The sequence below is a fragment of the Cygnus olor genome, chromosome 17 (genome assembly GCF_009769625.2).
Source record: "Cygnus olor isolate bCygOlo1 chromosome 17, bCygOlo1.pri.v2, whole genome shotgun sequence".
Taxonomy (NCBI): domain Eukaryota; kingdom Metazoa; phylum Chordata; class Aves; order Anseriformes; family Anatidae; genus Cygnus; species Cygnus olor.
In genome coordinates, this window is record NC_049185.1 from 7811868 (window position 1) to 7833082 (window position 21215).

The 21215-nt window shown below is 48.6% G+C and overlaps 1 protein-coding gene and 1 long non-coding RNA gene across 43 annotated transcripts in view; both read right to left on the reverse strand.

Annotated features, from left to right (window-relative positions):
• FBRSL1 (fibrosin like 1) overlaps positions 1–21215 on the reverse strand; it is a 517648-nt gene that overhangs the window by 105536 nt on the left and 390897 nt on the right. The window lies entirely within an intron of this gene.
• On the reverse strand, positions 8638–15273 carry LOC121079565. The gene is made up of 3 exons (XR_005825088.1): positions 13330–15273; positions 12980–13193; positions 8638–12774 (listed from the first exon to the last, which is right to left on the reverse strand). It is a non-coding gene; the product is annotated as an uncharacterized LOC121079565 (long non-coding RNA).

Genomic DNA, 21215 nt, shown 5'->3' on the forward strand with positions numbered 1-21215 from the left:
AAAAGCAGAAGAAACGACGACAAAAAAAACAACACCAAAACCACCCCCCCCAAAATCACCCCAAAAAAGGGCTAAAACCCCGGCCAAGCACGCAGCACCAGCAGCACAGAAGCGACCCAGGCGGCTCCGGCCGGCGTCCGACGAGGGAGGAGAGCCCGCGCACCCGACACGAGCGGCCCCGCGGCCAGCCCCGGCCCCATGGGGTCTCGCAGCGGCGCTCCCCGCGGCTCAGGGCCCGGCGGCCGCCATCGCTCCTCAGCCGCGGCCGGGCAGGACCGCCCCGAGCCGACCCGCCCCGCGCCCAAGCCCCCGCTCGGCTCCGCACGGCGGCGGCGGTGCCGCTCCTCGGGCGCTCGGCGGACACTGCTCCGCCCGCCCCGCCCCGCCCCGCCCCGCCCCGCCCGGCCCGGCCCGGCCCGGCCCGGCCCGCCGCCAGGCCCCGCCAATCCAGCGCCGAGACGCCGAGCGGCACGGAGCGGCACGGAGCGGCACGGAGCGGCACGGAGCGGCACGGAGCGGCGCGGCGAGGCTCCGCTTGCGCGTGCCCGCCCGCCCCGCCCCGCCCCGGCTGGAGAGCGCGCGCGCGCCGCGGGTGGGTGCGCGCAGGTGTGCGCGTGCACGTGCGCGTGTGCTGAGTGGGCGTCGTGGTGCGCTTCGGGCAGGGAGAGCGGGAGCTGTGCGTGTGTGTGCATGGTGTGAGTGTGCACGGTCTGCGCATGTGTGTGTCTGCGCATGGTCTATGTGCTTGTGCATGGTCTGAGTGTGCATGGTCTCTGTGTGCGTGTGTGTGTGTGCGCGTGGTCTGTGTGTGCGTGTGTGCGTGGTCTGTGTGTGTGTGCGTGCATGGTCTGCACGTGGGCTGCACGTATACACGCATGGTTTGCACGTGTGTGTGCGTGGTCTGTGCACGTCTGTGCATTGTCTGCATGTGTGTGTGCACGGTCTGTACATGTGCGTGCATGGTCTGCATTTGTGTGTGTGCCTGCACACCACCAGTTCTGGGCATCCCCAGCCACAGGGTGCATCTGGCACACTGGGTGCGTGCTCTCTGCATGCGGGTGTGTGCATGCACATGGCCTGAGTGTGCACGGGGTGTGCATTCACGCCGTCTGCACACACATGTGCACAGTGCATGAGTGTGCATGTGCTTCCTTCCCCACCGGGCTGCCGTGCGAGGCTCGATCCCTCCCTCGATCTCTCGGGGCACAGCGCTGCGTGTCCCCGAGCAGCACTCGGGGGGATTTGGCTGGAGGCAGCGGGAGAAGAGGAAAGCGGAGGAAACGCTCAATCGTGATTAACCTCCGCGTTGCAAAACAGTTGTTAGTAGGTACATTTAAAGTATAATTACCGGCGGAGTGATTCATGGCGGCTTTAATAAATGGTTAATCAATGGCCACGGGGGCCGGCAGTCCCGGCTGCCTGACACGCCTGGTTAGTCCCCGCCGCAGTAAACGTGATTCATGGGGATGGGGGCAGCCCCTGCGCAGCCGCTCACGGCCCCCCATGAGCCCGCGATGCGCTGGGGCCCCTGCACTGCCCTGCACCGCTCAGCACCGCCCCGCACCGCTCAGCACCGCTCCGCCAACCCCGCAGCCCGCAGGGCCCCCCGCGCCGCAGCTGCCTCACAGGTAGGGAGGGGAAAGGCAGCGACCGAGCGCGGGTTTCATCTGGCCTTGAGAAATTATCTGAAAATCTTCAGGGAGAAAGGCAGTAAACATCTGTATACTATTAAACCCATTCTACGTGTTCATTATTTTATATTGATTGGTATATCACTACACAAAGTTAATATATTATGATTATTAGTATATTGTTAAATCGTTAAATACGACAGCAGACGCAATAAATAATTTCCAGGGGATCTCTGTTGACATTTAGAAATTGATGGGTGTGTTTTTCCTTCTGCATCCTGGCTGACTGCAGGATTGCAGCGACGCGCCGGCTGCTCTGCTCTGACTGATCGCCTTCCCCTGCGCTCCTCCGCACTCCGCACGTAAAGGCAGCGAGGGAGCCTGCTCTGCCATGCCCACGTTTGCATTTTAAAGGAGGGAGCCGCATTAACGCAAGCCCCGAAGAAACCTGTTGGACGAGGATGTTCAAGCTGCTTTCACGGACGGAGAGCCCCACGCGGGATTTGCACCGGAGGCCGTATCTCCCGGGAGAACGCCACCTCTTGCAACACCCGGAGGATTTCTGTGCGAGCACGCGGGGATGGAGCTGCCCTTCCATGGCAGCACAGCGCTGGGATCCCTGTGGGAGACGGGCCGGCCACCACCACGGCTCGCCGGGCCCCGCAGCACGGGCGTCCCCAAGCCCTCGGCACAGACCCCAGGTCACCGGGGTTCGTGGATTTACGGCACCGCTTCTCGTGAACCGGCTGGAGGGAGCGCACATCTGTATCTGCAGCGGGGGAGCTGTATGCCAGTCAGGGTTAATTCAGGATAAATTTACAAGAGTGCACAGCGTGACCCAAGGTACCTCTTTATTGGCCTGCTACAGGCCTGCTAAATACATTGGCCGACTACTACACGTTAAAGCCACATGAGCTCGTATGTTCAGAACGGATTTTACAGGAAGACACGGGGATAGAAAAAGGAGGAGAGGCTGTGTCACAAATGACATCCAGATGTGAAAACACTGTAAATACAAACATCAAAAGGCTCACCCCTCCACATTTTGCGAAGACGACGCTGGAGAAAGGACTTGCTGCATTTAAACAAATATTCCTGGTGAGAAAGCCCCGGACCCCGCTGTCCCTGCATGCAGCACCCCCCGGCTCGGTGGGAATCGGCCGCTCACCCAGGCGGCCGCGCAGCCCTGGATAAGGGGCAGTGAGCCCCGGTTCGGGGGAGGTGTTTTCCTAAGAAGTCCAGAAGTTGTATTCTAATAACTCCAATCTGAAAACGGCACTCCGAAAAGCACGTGTGTAAGCATGTGATTATTTAGATAAAGTCTCCAGAGCTATGACATACTCCTCGCTAGAATCAATATCATCCAGGGATAGCTCTTCAACCTCGCCAGCCGCATGAAATAAGTGAATAAACAGACGCCTTTTGAAGCCTTGGTATTTGCTGCTGGGGAGATACAACTGGCGTGAGAGCCCAGGAAAGTGAACCTGGTAAACCAAAGGTCCCTTAAGTGGCCGGAAGAAATGCAAAGCTGCATCAGTGGCAGCCCTGCAAAGAGGCGGGGGCCGGTGGCCACGGGGTGCACGCAGGGTGCCATCCCGGAGGTTTACGTGGGGAATTTCTCAGCTCTGGATGGCAGCTGAGAAATTGGGGATGTACAAACCAAGGCGACGCATGCCAGCGGTGCATGCTTAAACTTTCCTCCCAGAGCAGAGCCAGGCATCCCAGTGGCACGACGTGAAAACGAAGCCCGGACGGGGAGCACTTTTATTCTCTCCTCATGCGGAGACGCTGACCACAAACACCTTGCGTGCAGCCGGCCCGGAGCAGACGAGGGACTGCAGGCTGAGCCTGCCTGATCTCTTCCAGGTGCTCGCTGGGGTTGTTGGCTTCCCCTGGCTCTGACTCCGGGCTGCAGCGTCACAGCCACCGGCTGTGCGAGCGGCATCTGCCCCACGTGGAAACCCTCCCCTGAGACAGGACTGGACCAGGCGCAGCCAGCGCGTGCGATTGCACGGAGGGCTCTTCCCCCACCCAGCGCCAGACCACACTTCTCCTTTCGGAGCTAAAAGCTTCAAGCATTTCGCGACTAGCAGCCCTCACAATGGAAGGAGAAAGCACTTAGCCGTGGTGTTGCATAAAGATGTCATGAGGAAATCAGGGTTTTACAGGGGAGAGAGTAGAAAAACACTCAGGAAGAGCTAGGATAAACTCAGGGCTAGATTCAATAAGAGATGCCAGCCGCCTCCTGCTCTGCGTGCCCCCACCTGGGCTTCTACTGGGAGGAAGCTGGAGAGTGTTATTGAATCTTTTATTGAATCTGTCTCTAGGCTGGTAAATGCGCTAGGTACCCTCACCAGGGCCTAAAAATAGAAGGGAAGTGGCACGGGAATTTGCAGTAAAACTGTTAAAATATGCTCGGATTTGCTTTAAAAGAATGCGCGTGCCGGGAGAAGGGAGCGCGGCGCGGCAGCCTGCCTGCGAGGCACCTGGAGCTGCCGCTGCTGAGGGTCCCGGTGCGCGAAGCAGGAGCTCGGCTGCAGCTCGGCATCAGCTCGGCATCCCTCTGCTTCCCGGCCGCCCCCAGCTCCTCTCCCGGGCCCGAAAACGGATGCACGCCGCGCAACAACGTGGCCGCCGGGGTATCACGTTACTCGCCAAATCTATAGCAGCTCGAGAGCTTAATTTTGACATACAATTTTCACTCGCTAAGCAGAAAAGGGAGGGAAAGCCTGAAACTGTCTAAACAAAAGAATGTTTTTTTTCCACTGCGCTTTCAAATGTTCATAAAGCGAACAGAATACAGTTAGAGCCGGCCCTTCGCCTTGGGGCATCCAAGGCTATGGCTCCAATTAAAGGGAACAAGGATACAGGAGGTGGTACCTCCAGTCTGATTGCTCTCGCCTGGGGCAGCGAAGCCTCATGAATAAACACTGTTGACTCTAACTCTCAACAAAACAATTACACATTTGTTTTTAGAATACATTTTCTTAGCCTTTCCACTTGCAATTTTGCTACTATAAACTAGCCAGGACAAGAATGAATACCTTTGTGATTCTCTAAACATCCTTGTAATTGCAGCACTTCACTCATGAATGTGTATTTCAACAGAAGAAAAGATCCCCAGCCATGTGAAGAAATGCTTCTTTGAAGTAACCTTTCGAAATTAGATGCAAAATATTTACACCTAATTATTATTTTTACAAGAACTCCTGCACACACCAGCGGCTCCAGGAGTGAAAACCTAAAGCGCAAACCTGGTTATCTCTGAAGAGCGCAAGCACGAGGAGACCTGTCCGTGGATGTTTCAGCCCGATGCTTACATGCCATAGGGCAAGATCTGCGTTTTGGTCTCCTGCCAGCTGTGGTCACCAGCGCAGGGGTCCCCAGGTCCCCACGAACCGGTGCCCTGCATGCCCTTCTGCGAACAGCCTGCAAACAGGCATGAGGAGGACGCTGCTGGGAGTTGAGGGGCTGCTGCTGCGCCTGCCCGCCTGCTCCTGGATGAAATGAGAGGAGTGGTGAGGCTTTTGGTCCATTTTTGTTTTTCTGCTGATGGTGAGGTCTAAACCAAACAGGCAGTGAATGGATCCCTGTGGGAGTGGGTGCGCTACTGCCTCCCAGCCCAAGCACCCAGCTGTTGGAGCTGCCAAGACAAAACCCGGAGCTCATATGAAGGCAGAAGAAAATAGCCCCAGCTGGCCCTTACCGGCTTGGTTTTCCAGTGAGGATGGGTGCAGAAGACCAACAGAATGCTGGTTTCCTTCTGAGGATGGTGGCAGAAGAAGAGAGATTCACACAACTTTCAAAGGTTTTTCCCAGAAAACGAACCTATTGCTGTGAAGCTGAACAGCCAAGTGCCACCCACCGCACAAAAGACTTTGGCCAATAAATACACTTTTTTTAGAAATGCTTCCTAACTAGGTTATTATCCTCCTTCTCTCTGTTAGCTTACGATGAGAAAATATCACAAGAGAAGTGGAGAGTCTGCTAACCCAGACAGGAGACTCGGGCTGGGGATCAGGAGCAACAAAGCCATGCATCGAAGATACTTGTTCCACGTTCAAAGTCAGGAGACGAGTGATGCTGCCTGCTCCTATATGTTATTTATATATTATGTTAAGCAACAACGTGCAAATGAGCCGGAGTACAAAATATCAGCCACGCAAGATGTTACAGTGCAGTACTACACAGCACAACAAAGCTAAGTGACTCTCTGTATGGGGGCCTGTATCCTAGGAGTGTTTATACTTGACTGTATAATTGGGACCACAGCCAGCTCATCCTAAAATATACAGCATGAGTATGGTTAGGCATCGCATCTGTAACATATACAACTTTAGATGTCAAAGCATCTTTGTTTGAAGTCAACAGCAATAAAAACTGCATTTGTACGAGGGCTTAGCATGTGGGAATACATATTGCTAAACCAGGATGTTAACACATGGCCCTCCTTAGTTTACTGCTGCCAAAAGTATGCCTTTCAAAATTGAAATGAGCATGCCAATAATCTGTAGGATATTTTAAAACTTGGAGAAGTCTGTGGCAATCATCCAGTATTGGAGAAAACTCTTTTTGGGCAAATTTACCTTTGGTAGTAACTAGCATAATTCCTACTTTGAAAGATTTGGGTCCTTCACAAGTACGGACACACTATATAGGTATAAAAAAAATCCATGTAAGGATACTTCTGTCACGTTTCATTTTGCAGAACCTTAGATACTAGTCATTTAGTGACTAATGTATTTATTGAAATGACAACAGATGTTTCAAATGTGTACAAACCTGTCTTTTTAAGGTCACTATCTTGATGTTATTTCATTAAGGCACTCTGAAATTTTATCAGAACTGTCTTAAGCTGATGGGTTTTCTGTAAATTCCCTTTCTGGATATTAAACTTTAAACAAATATTATGATTGTATTCCAAAGGCTTGAATGGGCTGATGATTTTGAAAGTGCTACTTTGCCATCATTGTACAGCTCCATTCTTTTATGTATGTTTTGTTAAAACACAAAGAAACTCTATTTATGAAAAGTCAGTCTTAAATCTATAGTTTGTGAAGCCATAATTTGTGGTTGCAATTGTGGTTAATTTAACAAAGAAAGTCTTTTGGTTCACAGTGCACCATACTTACAATTTTTCATAAACTATCAGAGCAAAAGAAACCCCTTCAACATGTCAGATATATGATGATCCAGCAATGTTGCAATTTTCCAACTCCTATTTTGTGGTATACCATATTATATGCACAGGAATGCTACATCATTTATTCTGGAGCACAGCCCTATAATTATTGCTGGCAAACTACTAATTACATACCGCCATCAAATCTAACAATTTTCCCAATAAAAAAAAAATAACTACTTTCGTGTGGAAGACAGCAAATACAGCCATGTGTGCACGCATGTTTTTATTTTAACACGCATGCCATGCGGTATTCGTGATTGCCCACTCCCGTGTGCTGCACCCAGAAGGTCCGTACCAGCAGCGGCGTTACGTGCTCTTTGCGCTATGGTTCAACGCCACGGGACACGAGAGGGCTCAGCTGTGAGCTCTGGTTCTGGGCCGGAGCCTCCTCCCATCCAAGGGCTGAAACACTCCGCTCACGTGGGTTTTGCCTTGCTCTAATTAAGATTCAGGCCCTGCAGATGAATATTCAGACCCTGGGGGTCTAGAGCTTGAGTTCCCCAAATTCCAGGATTGCTGTGTTTGGAATTTTGTCTTTGGATCATCTTTGGAAACCTCAGTGTGGGCCTACTTCTGTGTCCTCTCCAAGAGCCGTGGACTAGCACAGCAGAGGAAGCCTCTGACCCAGCCAGAAACCTGCTTCTCTGGAGCCCGGGGAGTTCTGAGGGACACGGCTAATTTCCCTTGCAGAACCCCATGGGTTTGAGCTGCTGCTCGGAAAAAAGGAGGGACTGTGGGGAGGAGGGAACGTGCGATATTGCCCCAAAGACAAAGTCCTACGTGCTTGGGCACTTCCTGAAATCAGCCATGGATCCGGCAGCTTGGAGCAGGTCCATCGTTCCCTTGCAGCATGGGCAGAAACCCATCGGGCACGCAGTGAAATCGGTGAATGCTTCTACTCGAGGCCATCCATGTCCAACGGGCTCGAGTGAAGGAACACACGCCTGTCCCGGGCAGGGCTTTGGGATCTGCATCCTCGTGGGGAAAACATGGGGTGAGGTGGGAGCCGACAACAGGATTGTGACCCCACAGGGCAGGAGCCACCTCCCCGGCCGCGCGTTCGGCCCTGGAGGGCACCCTAATGCCGTGGGCTGCCCCTGCAGCCAAGGGCAGGGGGAGAAGCCAAACCTAGCAGCAGCTCCTGCTGATTGCTTTTCTTCATTGACAGGCACTCCTCCTGGCTGCCGGGGGGTTGTTTTGACAGGCAGAAGAAAGGGAACGGCACGGATTCCTCCCCTTACACGGCTTCCACCGGACTCACATCCCCACGCGGTGTGTTTGGGACTTGGCAATGCAAAGCTCTGCGAGCCTCACTCCCTTTTTAAAACATGACAAACAGCGTGGGTATGTGAGACAATTTTCTCCAATTTCAAAACTGCGGTTAAAATTGACTGTGGAGCAAAACCCTCTCCTGCTTGTTTGGAGGTATGGAGCTTGCTGCACACGTTGGTAATAACGTGTGAGATGAAGCAGCCCGGGGTGCTCGTGAAGGCTGTCAGGAAAATGCCCGTGGAGCACAGGGCCCTGAACACCTCCGAGGCAGCACAGGGCACCGCTGCCAGCACGAAGCTGCACGTAGCCACAAGGTCTGGCACAGTGCTGGTAAAGCACGGACTGTTTACTGCAGTTGTTGGCATTTACTCCTCAGTGTCCTTAGCAGCTTCAACGAGAGCAAAGCATGCTTTGCATGCCAAGCAAGTTGGCTGATCTTAGCCATGGCCTTGGTCAAACACAAGGAAATGCTTGACAAGGGAACTGCAACTAAAAACATTAAAAAATGTTAATAGAAACTTGCAGCTTGCAAGTTTAGTGTCATACCTGGAGCCTGATGGTCTTTGGAAACTACCTTCAACATTAATCATGGCAGGAGTTCTCAGGCACCAACACTCATTTTTCTATCTCTGTCTTGTTTATTTTGCAACTGCAGAAATGGGCTGATTTAAAGAAGGAAGTGACAGGTATAAGACCCAGCTCATATGGATAACTCTGGAGAAAGAGATTTTCTTCCATGAGTCTACTTTCAGGTTGGCTATCAGTCGAGGATTAGGCAGCTAACATGGCATCTCTGTTGACACGTTTTCTCCCCACAGCTAAGGCAGCTTAACTGCTTTATCCAGCAGAATATGCAATGGTTAACCAGATACGTTCAAAAAAGAAAAGTAGCTGCTACTTATTCATTTATAATTCTGCTCTTAGTATTGAACTGGAATCCACAGACAAAGAAATAAGCACCCAAAACCCTCGTGCCTCTGAAATATGCTCACAAGAAAAGCTTGAATTATGGCTAGATAAATAAACGAACAGAAGAAGTCACTTGGCTAGTCTTGCAAACGCACAGAATCCATTCAAGATCTTGCATATGTTTTCTTCTTCAGCATATACACATTACAAGGATTAAACAGAAAGAAAAACTTACAGCTTTGGATGCACTTTGTGTCTCAATACCAAACGCAGCGCTATCTCTGCTGCAAGGATTATCAGGGCTACCCCCCCATGCAGCTGCCGGTCCCTGCGGGCTGTAATTCAGCTATCCTCCTCTCACTCTATCCATCACATTTACACAAATCCCCAAGGTGGACTGCCTTCTAAATGTCTTTACCTTGTGCATTATCCTGGGGCTTAACAATCCAATATTGGTGCAGCCAAGGATAATTACTCTCCATTGATGATAAAACACCCTGAATCCTGTCAGGCATGGCAATTTGCATCTTACAGTGCCAAGGATCAATAGATACAACAAAGGAGTGAAACCTGATTAGATACCGCGGCCTCTCCACGGAAGGGAAGGGCTGATTGTTTTGCAGGGTTGAAGACCTGGTTAAAGGGAAACGGAGGTTTCCCATTACAGCACGGTCCCCAAACCTGCTGTTTGCCTGGAAACTGCTGCAGGGAGTTCAAGGCCAGAGGAGAAAGCAGGCGAGCAAAGAACCAGGTCGTACAGGCTCCTGTCGAGGAAGGAGCGCTAACGACTTGTGCCAGGGCGGCTCCTGCAGGCTCCCAGTTCCCCAGGGGGACACGGCAGACACGGCTTGTCTGCAAGTCCATGGGTTCTGCTTTCTCCCCAGTTTTCTAGATGGCTGGATTTACGGTGTGAAGAGGTCAAGTAACCAGTTCGCAGCCACACACTGCTTCATTAACTCGCCTGGAAGCTGGCTCGGGGCTCGCAGTTGATCTGTTTCTGAAGCATCCTCGCCAAACGTGGGCCCGGAGAGAGCTCCTGCCCTGCTGACAAGGCTGCAGAAATGTCATATATATTTAAAACAAGTTATTGCAGGATTTTTCAACCACAACTAACCAGGTAAACAGATGTATGAAGGCGGAGGTGGAATAAAAAATTATCCCAAGCCATTTAGCAGTCTTCTAACACTAATCTAGCACTGAATCTGATGGAAGATAAGAGAGGTGGGTGAACTTCAGTTCCAACATTTAATCTAGAGAGACATCACAAGCTTCCTTCTCTTCTGCCTTTATTTGGAGGCCAGTAAGACCCTGACAGACAGCCACGCTGTGGGCTCCCGGCAGAGAACACCTTCCCGTTTGGATGTGATCCCCACCGCAGACGCTCCCTGGGCGCAGCTGTGCCCATCTCCCCCAGCATGGCCAGGTGAGCGATACCAAAGCTCAGCCCTGGGCTGGTGACCGAGAGCTCCTGACATGGATATAGCTAACTGGGTTAAATCTGGCTTTTTATTGGGTTTCTGGTGGCAGAGCTACATTAAGCAGGGATTGCATCTCTCCGCACTCTTGCCAGACGGGAAGAAACGCAGACCTTCCTTCCGTGGAAATTAGTTAGTGAAGGAAAAGTTGAATTTGGGGGATTCCCAACTGTGTGAAGGACAACATTTTAAAAAAGCCTTGAAACACGAGCGATGCAACAAATTAAATAGCATCAAGAAAAGAGCTGGGCACATCTTTTCGGAATGTGTGCTCTGAGGCTGATGGAGAGGGGCTCAAAGCAAGAGGAGGAAAAGAGAGGAAAAGAGAAAAACTCTTCAGAAACCAGCTGGGAATAGTCTGCTGTTATCAAAACACGCTGCTGACACAGACCTGTCACGGAGCCAACATCTGCTCCCAACTCGCGGAGTCAGTCCGAGGCATGCTGAGCGTCTACGGCACACTCAGCGGCAGGAGCACCGCGAGTTGACTTGGCATGCTGGACGTAAATGAGAGGAGCTTCTGAGAGCACCAGTGAGCTCAAAGGGAAGGAAACTTGCTCCTTTGATGGATTTTTTTTATTTTTTATTTTGACCTACAGGCAAACTCACAGATTTTCTCTGCACAAAGGAGTCTCTTCCATCGGGGGAAATGGAAAAATGCCGGAATCTGGACCTCTACACATATGGTGGTGTCTACTAAAGCCAACAGGGAGGTTGCATATGGCAAGCCTGAGAAACTCAGGCTCATTAACATTACAGTATAGGATTATCACTATTTTATGGTCATAAGGATCTGTCTCTTCCATCTTGATGATTTATTCGGTTGCGCCATCTAAACTCCTATGAGTAAATTTAATATTTGTGGCAAGTACCAACCTTGCATCTAAAACCCCTTTGTCTCCTTCACCTGTGCAATGGAGTAGAAGCAGGCTTGCTCACCCCGACTTCCTAACAACACGAAATCTATCCTAGACACATTACCTTAAAGGCTTTCACTCCCATTGCCTGCTTCAGTCAGCAGCATTTCTGGGGTACAAAACAGGATTTGCAAACAATCTGAGACAAACCCACTATGGAACAGGTTGCAACTATCCCGCCTAGGCTTTAAACAGTGCCTGTTTAAATTGCTCTAATTCAGAGCAAAGAACCCCAAATTGATGAGCCTGGTGTCAATTTGGTACTGGTACAGTGTGAACACAAGAACCGATTTCTACATGTGTACACCGATCATCGTCCCCCAGGCGCTGTGGTGGGCGCCCCCTCTGCAGCAGCCCCCAGACCCCCCCCGAAAGCGTGGTGTCCACAGAGGAGAGCGGCTCTCCCAGGAGCAGCCAGCTCCTGGCATCACCTGCGCCTCTGCAGCCACGCTCCAGATCTGTCCAGCGCCGTGGGAACCCATCGCTCATCGGGCAGAAAGGGACATTATTACGGCTTTCCATCTGTCAGTACCAAGTGAAATGTAACTTTGCATTGGGCTCTCCACTCTGCGCTCAGGCACGGAAGATTTAGAGCCTGCTGCTCTATTTCTGAAATGGGAAATTGGAAGGAAGCTGCTGAGTCAGGGGCCAATATCGCCAGCTGCTTCTCCCCGGGGGAAAACCACTAATCCCCTCAGATGCACCTGGGTGCGATTGATTCCTCAGGATTCCCATGCACTCGCGCAATCTCCGACTGTCAGGGGCGCATCGATTTGTTCGGTGGCAGAGTCCAGAATGGATGTAATGGAGGTGATTGCTATGGGTGGGTGAAGATAAAACTGTCTGAAATAAGCAGCCATTAGAACCTGAAACAGAGCAGCTCCGCCACCCGCTCCTGCCCTCTGCAAGGAGGATGGTAACGCTGTCACATGCAGCTAACGCAGGTGAGCAGAAATGTGATGAATTCACAGGGTGTAATAAACCTGATGGAAACCGGCTTAAAATAGACTCCTAATAATGCATCCTCTTGCAACACAGTGCACTCAAGGACATTGTCCTCGTGTATGGTGAAAGAAAACAGAAGGAGAACATAAATGTGGGGACGTCATAAACACCCACAACCAAGTCCTTAACAAGAGCATCCTATTAAAGACAATGATGCTGAACCCTTGGAAAGAAATGTAAATTAGCAAAACTGCTAGCCACAGCTTGCCAGGAAAGCTTCTGGTCATCGTTAACTGCTCCACACAATTGGAAGGGAGAGGAAAAAGGTCAGGATAAAGACCTATTTCCCTATCATTTCAGCACATCACTCTTCATGTAAGCACCCTGCTGACCAGCCTTCTCCCAGAACTTCTCAGCGATTAGCACCATGCTGTTTCTGACTGTGAATTTGAACAAGAGTAGCACAAAGCTATCAGCAGGGACTTCAGTGATCAGAAACTGCTCAGCCAATTTTCACTATCATTTTTCCCTTGTCAAACTAATGCCTATTGTCACAGGGCCTGCTCCTGTGGCATGGTGAGAGCTTCGGCAAATTGCTGAGACCCCTGTCTCTTGATTTTAAATCCCTAAACCGTTAGCTCTCACCTTATAGACTAACAGATGAGCAAAGGACAGGGAGCCAGGAACCGCTGGAGGTAATTCTGGCTATTGATGTGCAACCGAAGTGTCCTGGGCTCCCTGCCCCTGTCTCAAGCCTGCAGCAGAGGGATGGAAGATAACAGCATCTCCCCTGCAGCAAGGTGAAGGGAACCTCAGTTTTTTTAGGATGCAAAGCTTGTTCAAACTACAGGTCTTGGACCTGAAATTAGAAGTACCAAAAACTGTGCAAACTACTGCTGCAGCCACCAAATACATAAGGCCGCCAACAGAGATTCCCAGTTAAAAAAAGGCAGAGGGATTGTATTTAGCTACTTCACAGAAAGATTTCCCTTCACCTGCAAAACGGGTGCTGTGCCGTCGCTGACGAGTTTTCTCCCTGCAGAAGCCTGTTCTGCCTGCCTGCAGCCCAGCCCTGTGCTCAGGTCGTGGTCCTGTCCTTTATGAGGTCACCGTCAGCTGTGATGGCAATGTCACCACCAATGTGACACCGTAACGCAGCCACACGGCTCTGGAGGAAGGGGAAGGAAAAGCAGCAGACAGGCTACAAAGTGTGTAGTCCTGATTTAATGACAAAGATACTCGATAATTAGCAGAAATAACATGGGCCCTACAGGAAAACATGGGAAAGATACATGGATCTGGACAAATGTGGGATATAATTTCAAGCTTCTTCTAGCCTGCAAATTGCTTTTCAACACCACACATATTGCATTTTTCCTTAAACCAGCCACTGTAGAGGCCATGGCATTGTGTAACAAGAATGGTCAAACACAATTTTAACATGTCTAGTAAGGCTGAGTGCAATACTTGTATATATCAGAACAAGCAATGTGCCAAAGTGCCTGATGATAAGGAAGAAATGTGTCCTCGATCAAGAAAAACCAGTTTAATGTGCACACTGGGAGCAGAGTATTACACAGATAGCGCTTTCTCCTGGCCATGTGAATTTAAGGAACCCCTGCTGGTAACTGAGATTCTTTGCAGACAATCAGAGCAGAAATGAAACGTTATAAATTCTTAAGGTACTGTACAACGTGAAATACATCCTCACATTTTACACAAAACCAAGAAGGGAAAGATACCATGTAAGCATCTGAACTCCCATACAACAAATGCCATTTCAAGCATCATTTATTATGCTGCCTTTCACAGACTTTTACAATCCTCAATATGGTTAGCAATTCCAGCTGACTCGTAAAGCGGTTTTAAAATTCATCACTGAAAAGAATGTTTATCTCTGTGTTTTCTCCAGTTCGGGAGTAAAATTAGACTCTTAAAACCTGGGGATGGTGTGTCTTTAATTTTGTTTAGAACAGAAAATAACTGTGATATGAAAGGTTTAATGAGGTTAGAAATCTAAAAGGAAATGGAGTGGGAATAGATTATCAAGAGAAATAAAGCCAACCGCTGGAGAGTACACTAATATTAAATATTAGGTTTCTAAACCAAATATATATAATCCATTTAGGGACTTAATGGTGGTTCTCAGAAGCACATTTATCTACAGCTTATGGTTCAACAACCAATATTATAACTCCATTTGTCATTGTTAGGTGAGGGGAATGGATGTCAGGGAGGCGAGGGTCAGTAGATGAGGAGTAGCTCGGCGGGGACTCAGCCACCGTGCGGCACCGACAGCGCTTGGAGGGGAAGCGCTCACCTGCCGCTTTCTGGCTCTGCACTCAAGCTCTGTTGGCTGCCCTGGAAATGTCTCCTTACTAAAATACTCCTTTTTCTCACAAAGAACAAAGGGAACATACTCAAGCAGGGATTTGCCTTAAATTGGTCTTTATACGCAGTTTTTCATTCAGCAAGATACTTCCACGTGTGCCCAACTAAACGTGGGATTACGCACTTGATTAAAATTAGTTACATGCTTAAACTACTTGATGAATTGGGTCATTAGATACCTAAGTCAATACCAGATAAGGAGCTCTGAAAATCAAGACAAACTGAAAACTCAGGAATGGATTTTGGCGCTTAGCTTTTGGTGCCCGCGTTAACACACCTGCAGGACCAGCGGAGATCTCAGGGAACCTCGGGCTGTTCCCACCAGGCCGCGGTCCTGCCTTGATTTCAGGTCGCTGCATTAGTTTGGTTATCCTTTGTGCTTCCCCTGCCTGGCTTTTCCTCGAAGATGACATGGAGGACACAGAAGTGCACTCCTTTCTCTCCGACAGCCTCCAGATCTGCTCCCTCTCCAGCCCCGAAGTTCTTCTTGGGCCAGTTCTTGGTTGACTGAACTCTTGAAGTCACCAAGAACAGGAGCGAGCCAATGCAATGTGCTTGTCTGGGGTGGTCAATACGAAGCAAAACACTCTGCTGCAAAGAACGCGAGGCTACTTCCAGCACAAATGCTTTTTGCTATCAGTGAAATTTTGAGGAAACTCATGGACTCCACGTAGCGCCATATGTTGGCTATCACTCTGCTCCTAGGCTGAGTATTAGTGGGTTTTTACTACTAACACCATCAGTAACAGCAAACTGAATAAACTGCAAGAGCCACAAATCCATCCTCTGAGTGGTATGACCAAATTCTTTCACATAATTTGCCTGAGTGACAGAAAATATGTTGCTAGCATAAAACAAGTCTGGAGACTAAAAATACTTTTAATTCTGCAAAAAAAATAATGCAGAGTTTCCTCCTGACTTCAGCGAGCTTTGAATCAAGCCCTCAGTTCAGAGAAGTACTTCATTTCGATGCTTAGCTTGAACTGAAATCAGTTTTGCTGAATGAAACCTGTAAACTTTTTACAGCGAGCACAAGGAAGCAGTTTTTCCACATGACATGTCATTAAATTGTGGAATTCACTACCACAGGATGTTGCAGAGGCCAAAAATATAAATGAGTTCAAAAAAGATTAGACAAATTCACGGGGGATAAGTCCACCAGTGGCAATTAAACACAATGGTCTGGATCCGACCTCTGGCTCAGGAAGTTCCTAAGCTGCCGATTGCCAGACGCGGGGAGGATAAGAGCGGGGAGAGGCTCGCCCCGCACAATCCTGCCTCTTACAGACTTTCCTGAGCACCTCCTGTTGACCACTGCTGGAGCAGGGATTTCTGTGCTAGACAGACTGACCCCAGAGGTACTTCCTATGCTCTCTGAACCGTTTGAATCCAAACAAAGCTCTAAAATTTGTTGCAAAGCAGGGAATTCTGTAATGTGCTGCTTTTTTCACATCTTGAAAATTTTTACATGATTTTCAATGAGAAACAAGCCTGAGTAATCATTTCAATGACAAACAAAATATCTCACACTTCTTGCCACCCCCATTTAAGGAGATCCAAACAAAATATTAAACATAACAGAATAAATTGTTTATTCTTATTGGTATAATGCAGCTGTACTACTATTGTTTTGTTCTTTCAATCAAATTTTGATGAAGCAGCTGAACATATTCAGCAGAGTTACTTGACTCATATTCCTTCAAGTAATTTAAACAACACCGTGTCCAAATGTCTTGCAAAAGTAGAATTATTGCAGCATTTTAAGTGGGAGGAGTTTGCCTCAGTAGAGCGCAGACTTACAGGGACATAACTCTGAGCTCCAGAGCTCCTTCTCAGACTTATTTACAGCGCAATTCTTAAGTCTTATGATTGTTGCTGGTGCTTTTCTTGAAGCCCATCTCTAAGGGTAATTCTGTGAGAATCTTTGTGTTTGATGAAACAGAAAATGATAAATTTCTAGCACTGTGAAGCTTAAAAATGTGATCTAAATGCATTCCCTCATCCCCCAAAGGCTGTGGTAAGGCAGAGAGAAAGACCTCATTTAAAAAACTATACCTCCTCCTTCCCCTGAAAGACAAAACGTTTTCTGAGACCCACGATATTTGATGACGTGGGGCAAATCTACTTACTAGACACAACCGAGTCCCAGATCACAAGCACCCAGATGTAGCTTAAATTTCCTATTCTATGAGCCCCAAAATAGCACACGTTCTGCATCGAGTTCCTCAGCCCGGTAGCTCAATTATAGAGCACGACACAGATTTGGAATTAACCTGTGTAAGTTTGTCACAAGACGTAAGGAAAACATCACAAACAAAAATCCTTGGTTAACTGTTAGCCAGAGACCTCTAATTAGTTAGCCTAATTCACCATAACATCCTGCCTATGCACAAATTTCCAGTGGATTTTGTTTTTTTTAATAAAAAAACAAGTTCGCTAATGCTGGGCAAACTTACATTGGTTGTTTCAAATCAAAATTTGATATGAGTCTGGCTAAATCTAAATCAAGATCAAGATAAACCTATATTAACCTGATTTAAAAAGAAAGAAAGATGTCCATGCTGGGTTTTGCATACTTTAAGTTCAATGATTTTATGTTCATTTGTACCTTTCTCATTACCTTGAGTTGTACAAAAAACTTCAAAAATGTTTTTAAAACATTATGTATACATACCTAACGAGATTTTTTACCCCTTCTTCTAACATAAGAGGCTTCAGCAGCAGAAAGCCTGGTTTGTCCGTGGTCCTATGTCATAAGCTTTGGAGATGTGTGCTGTAAGCTCTTGAATCTTAATAAAACCATCACTACCAACAGCAGACAGAACACTAAAAATAGTTTAAATAGAAATATTTTCTCCTCTCAAGCTTTCCATCTGATGATCCCTTGTGGATGTGTGATTTCATGAATTCCTCAGGTCCCTAAGAGCCTGCTGGACAACGCATGGCTGGATGTCTAGCAGAAAATCACAAAGATTTACAGAACAAACAAACTCCCTGACTTCCCCACTCAGCCTCTAGGTTTCTTTATAAATCACACTGAAGTACACAAGCCTCTATTTTCCTTTTTAAAGCTACCACCGATAGACATCACAAACATTTGTTTCTTTCAGTTTCTATTAGTGGTACGCTTTAAGAAATTAAAAGAAGGCATGAGCAGGACCTCAGCTTTGGTGCCATTTTGAATGCAGACATCAAGACGAATGCTAGGAAAGCATCAAGTTCTTTAAGTAGATCTAAATTATTTTCAGTGTTATTTTATTCAATTTGTAGCATCAGACTTAGTTGTTTTCAGGTCAGATACCAGAAGCCATTTGGTAACTGAACACCTCCTTAATTTCAATCAGAGCTAGGCTATGCTAATGCACTGCAATTCTAGCCTTTTCTGCTCCTGTTGTCTTTCCCTAATTTGCTTTTTGTCTTTTAGTCCCATGAAAATTCCTTACGTGACAGCATTAACATTTCTTCTCATGCCCATCAGTCGGCAACACGCTGACTAACTATGACAAGTTACCCACACTGAGCTCAAAAGTATCCGAAATCAGTGCGGTGACCCCAGAAAAGTCCAGGCAGCGACGGCGTTCCCCACTTCCAAACTTTGTTTCTTATCCCCTGGCAGTACACTTTTCTCCTATTTATTGAGAGGCAATAGGAAGACAGGAAGAGGGTTCTTTGGTGACTTTTAAGAAAGGTTTTGTTTTGAACCGATGGCAGCTTCTATTAAGACAGAAACAAAGAGACGGAGCAGATCCTGTTGCAGTGACGTAAAGCTTAGGAGATATTTTGGGGTCACCAGCTATCTTATATAGGCAACATCTGGCAAAACCATCCAGCGGCAATATGGATACCAGCCCCAGGAAATACTGGTACGCATGCTGCAGTGGCCAGAGAAAAGTACAGCATTCTGGATTTTATTTAAAAACAAACAAAAAAAAACAAAACACTTTTTTTTGCAAGTGACATATCCACAAACAGCGGCGGAGACTGGCTGGCGCAGGCAGTGATAGATGAGGACTTGCGCTCGCTCTCAGAAGCATGGGAGAGAATAGTTTTTTGTGTTAGGAGTTCATTACGGCTTCAGCCCTCCTACCGCACTGCTTCCTCTGAAATCAGAGGTAAGATTAAATCTGTTGTAGCGCAGCACTCCGTAATGGCTCTGACAGACGTTGTTTTTCCTCGGCCGCACATCTGGGAGTTACCCAGCAGAGCACTTGAAACCAAGCAGGTCAGCTCTTTAGCTGAGTTTCGTGTCTAATCAGCCAGGAAGGCTGAGGCCTCAGGTCACACATGGAAATCACTAGAGCTATTTAAGTCGCCAGAGGTTATTAATAAATCTCCCACTATTTCCTTAAGTAAATAATTGGAGGCCCATCTTTCAAACAAGTTATGTCTGGCCATGTTATGGTACCAATTTTATCCTTCCTTTTTTCCCCTCACCAAGCAGGAAGAACAAATCTCTGGTGACAACAATGGCAAAACTGTGAATTATAAACATCCATGTGTCTCTCATTTGAATGCCTCCTTGAGTTTCCTTGACAGCTGGGGGAGAGAGAGGCTCTGAGGCTTTCACTGGAGCCCGAGCCACCGAAACGGCCCTTGCACAAACGCAGGTTTGTGGGAACACCGCTTGCTCAGCTGCGCTTTGGAGGAGGCGTGGAGCAAGGGGAAACATAAGCCCTTCAAGATCCGGGAGGAGCCGGCAGGTAGCTGGGCTCAGGGCCTCCTGGGCTGCCGGCAAGACAAGCTGGAGAGGCCTGACCGTGAGACAGGGCTGGAGCTGAGGCTCAGGGGTGCTGGAAGGAGGAAAAGTGCTGGGGGCGGGATGGGGTCGGCCACGCTGCCTCCTTTGGAGGCCATGCACCAGCCCGGGGCTTAGCTGAGCGCAGAGGACCACATCCAGGCCTGACGCATACGAATCCCGTGAGACCCGCAACTGCTCGGCACTGGGCCAAATTCACCCACAGCCACAAAAACCCAGCCCTGCCTTTCTGGAGACCCCAACTGCTTCTGCATACGTTGCTCTTTCAACTTCAGAAATAACAGGCTGCTTTATTTTCACTGTCATTGCAGCAACCAAGGAAGACGTGCATGTGGTGACGCACAGAGAAATCGAGGGCAGCCCTGGGCTCTGCCACTGCCAGAGCAGCACCGCAGCAGTGACGCTCTGCTTGTGCCACCTGAGGGGAAAGGCAGGGCAAGCTACTGCCTTTGATATCCCTCCTGCTTACCCCAGCTCACATAAATACGACCAGAGACAGCTCCCGCCTGCCCCTGCGCACGCCGAGCCACTGCACCAAGCTGCTTGCAGGCCCCCGAGATATTTATGGTGGCTGCGATAACCCCGGCGCATCTCCCAGCTGCCAGAACCCTCCCAGAGCCGCGCTGAGTTACGAGGTGTCTTTGTTTGGACTTCTTTCCAGATGATGCAGAGTCTCTGGCATCAGGAATACAGAATGGGTGCTTTAAACGGAGCAAAGTCTACACACGAACATCTGTCTTGTGCACAGAGATGTACAGAAATATATCTGTTCCAGTGCAGCAAGTACTCTAAAGTTTGCCTCTAAACAAAGAATATCGGCTCCAGCTTTCAAGTCATGCCAACAAAACAGCAGGTTAATAACCATCACAACCTTCACACGAATGGAATTATTTTCAATTGGTAGTAAAGATTTTTTTTCCTGCATTTATCAAAAACTGGAGAATCTGCCCCTCTCACAACAGCATGCTGTCTTCAATTTGTTATTCAAAACCAGGTGGTATTTGAAGTGTGTTTTCTGTCTTTCTTTACCTCGCTCTTGCAAAGTTTAATGCCTTGGACCTAAAATCCAGTCGTTTAGAGACAGGATCCTCCTTACAGGATCTTTGATTTCTTAGCAGGGGCTATTGACTTAACTCACTGCAACTTTAGGCCCAAATCTCCCTCGAGCTGTAGCCAGGTGCTGCCAAGGCACGCTGTGCAAGTGAGCAGCACTGCGGTGCAATGCCCCGCGCCTGCAAGCGGGTGGAGGAAGAACACAGCCCGACCTCTGGGCTTTAAAGCACCTATTTCCTTTAAAACACCCATTCCATGAGGGCTCCCGGGGCAGGCTGATGAATATCCCTGCTGCTGGCAGCACAGTTTCGTCCACAAAGCGACACGGCATGTGGCTGGGGGATGCGCGGAGGTGCCCGGGCTGGCACCCAGGCATCACTGATGTGGGCACTGGAGGGAGTTGCTTGCCAGTCCTTCTGGCAGAACTAAAACTGCTACAGATGGTAACTGCCAGCAGGGAAGCAACAGCAAAAACAGAGGAATTCATGGCAGAAATTATGGAGAGAAAAAAAGCATTTCCAATGTTCCCATTTCATCTTCCCAGTGAAAGGAAAACCTGCTATCAAGTGACCAAATGAACAGCTCTGCTAAAGCTGATGGTGAAAATCACTCCAGTGGAGCACCTTTAATTAAAAATTACCACGCAGCGTGCTTATGCAGACAGTATGCATGCACAATACA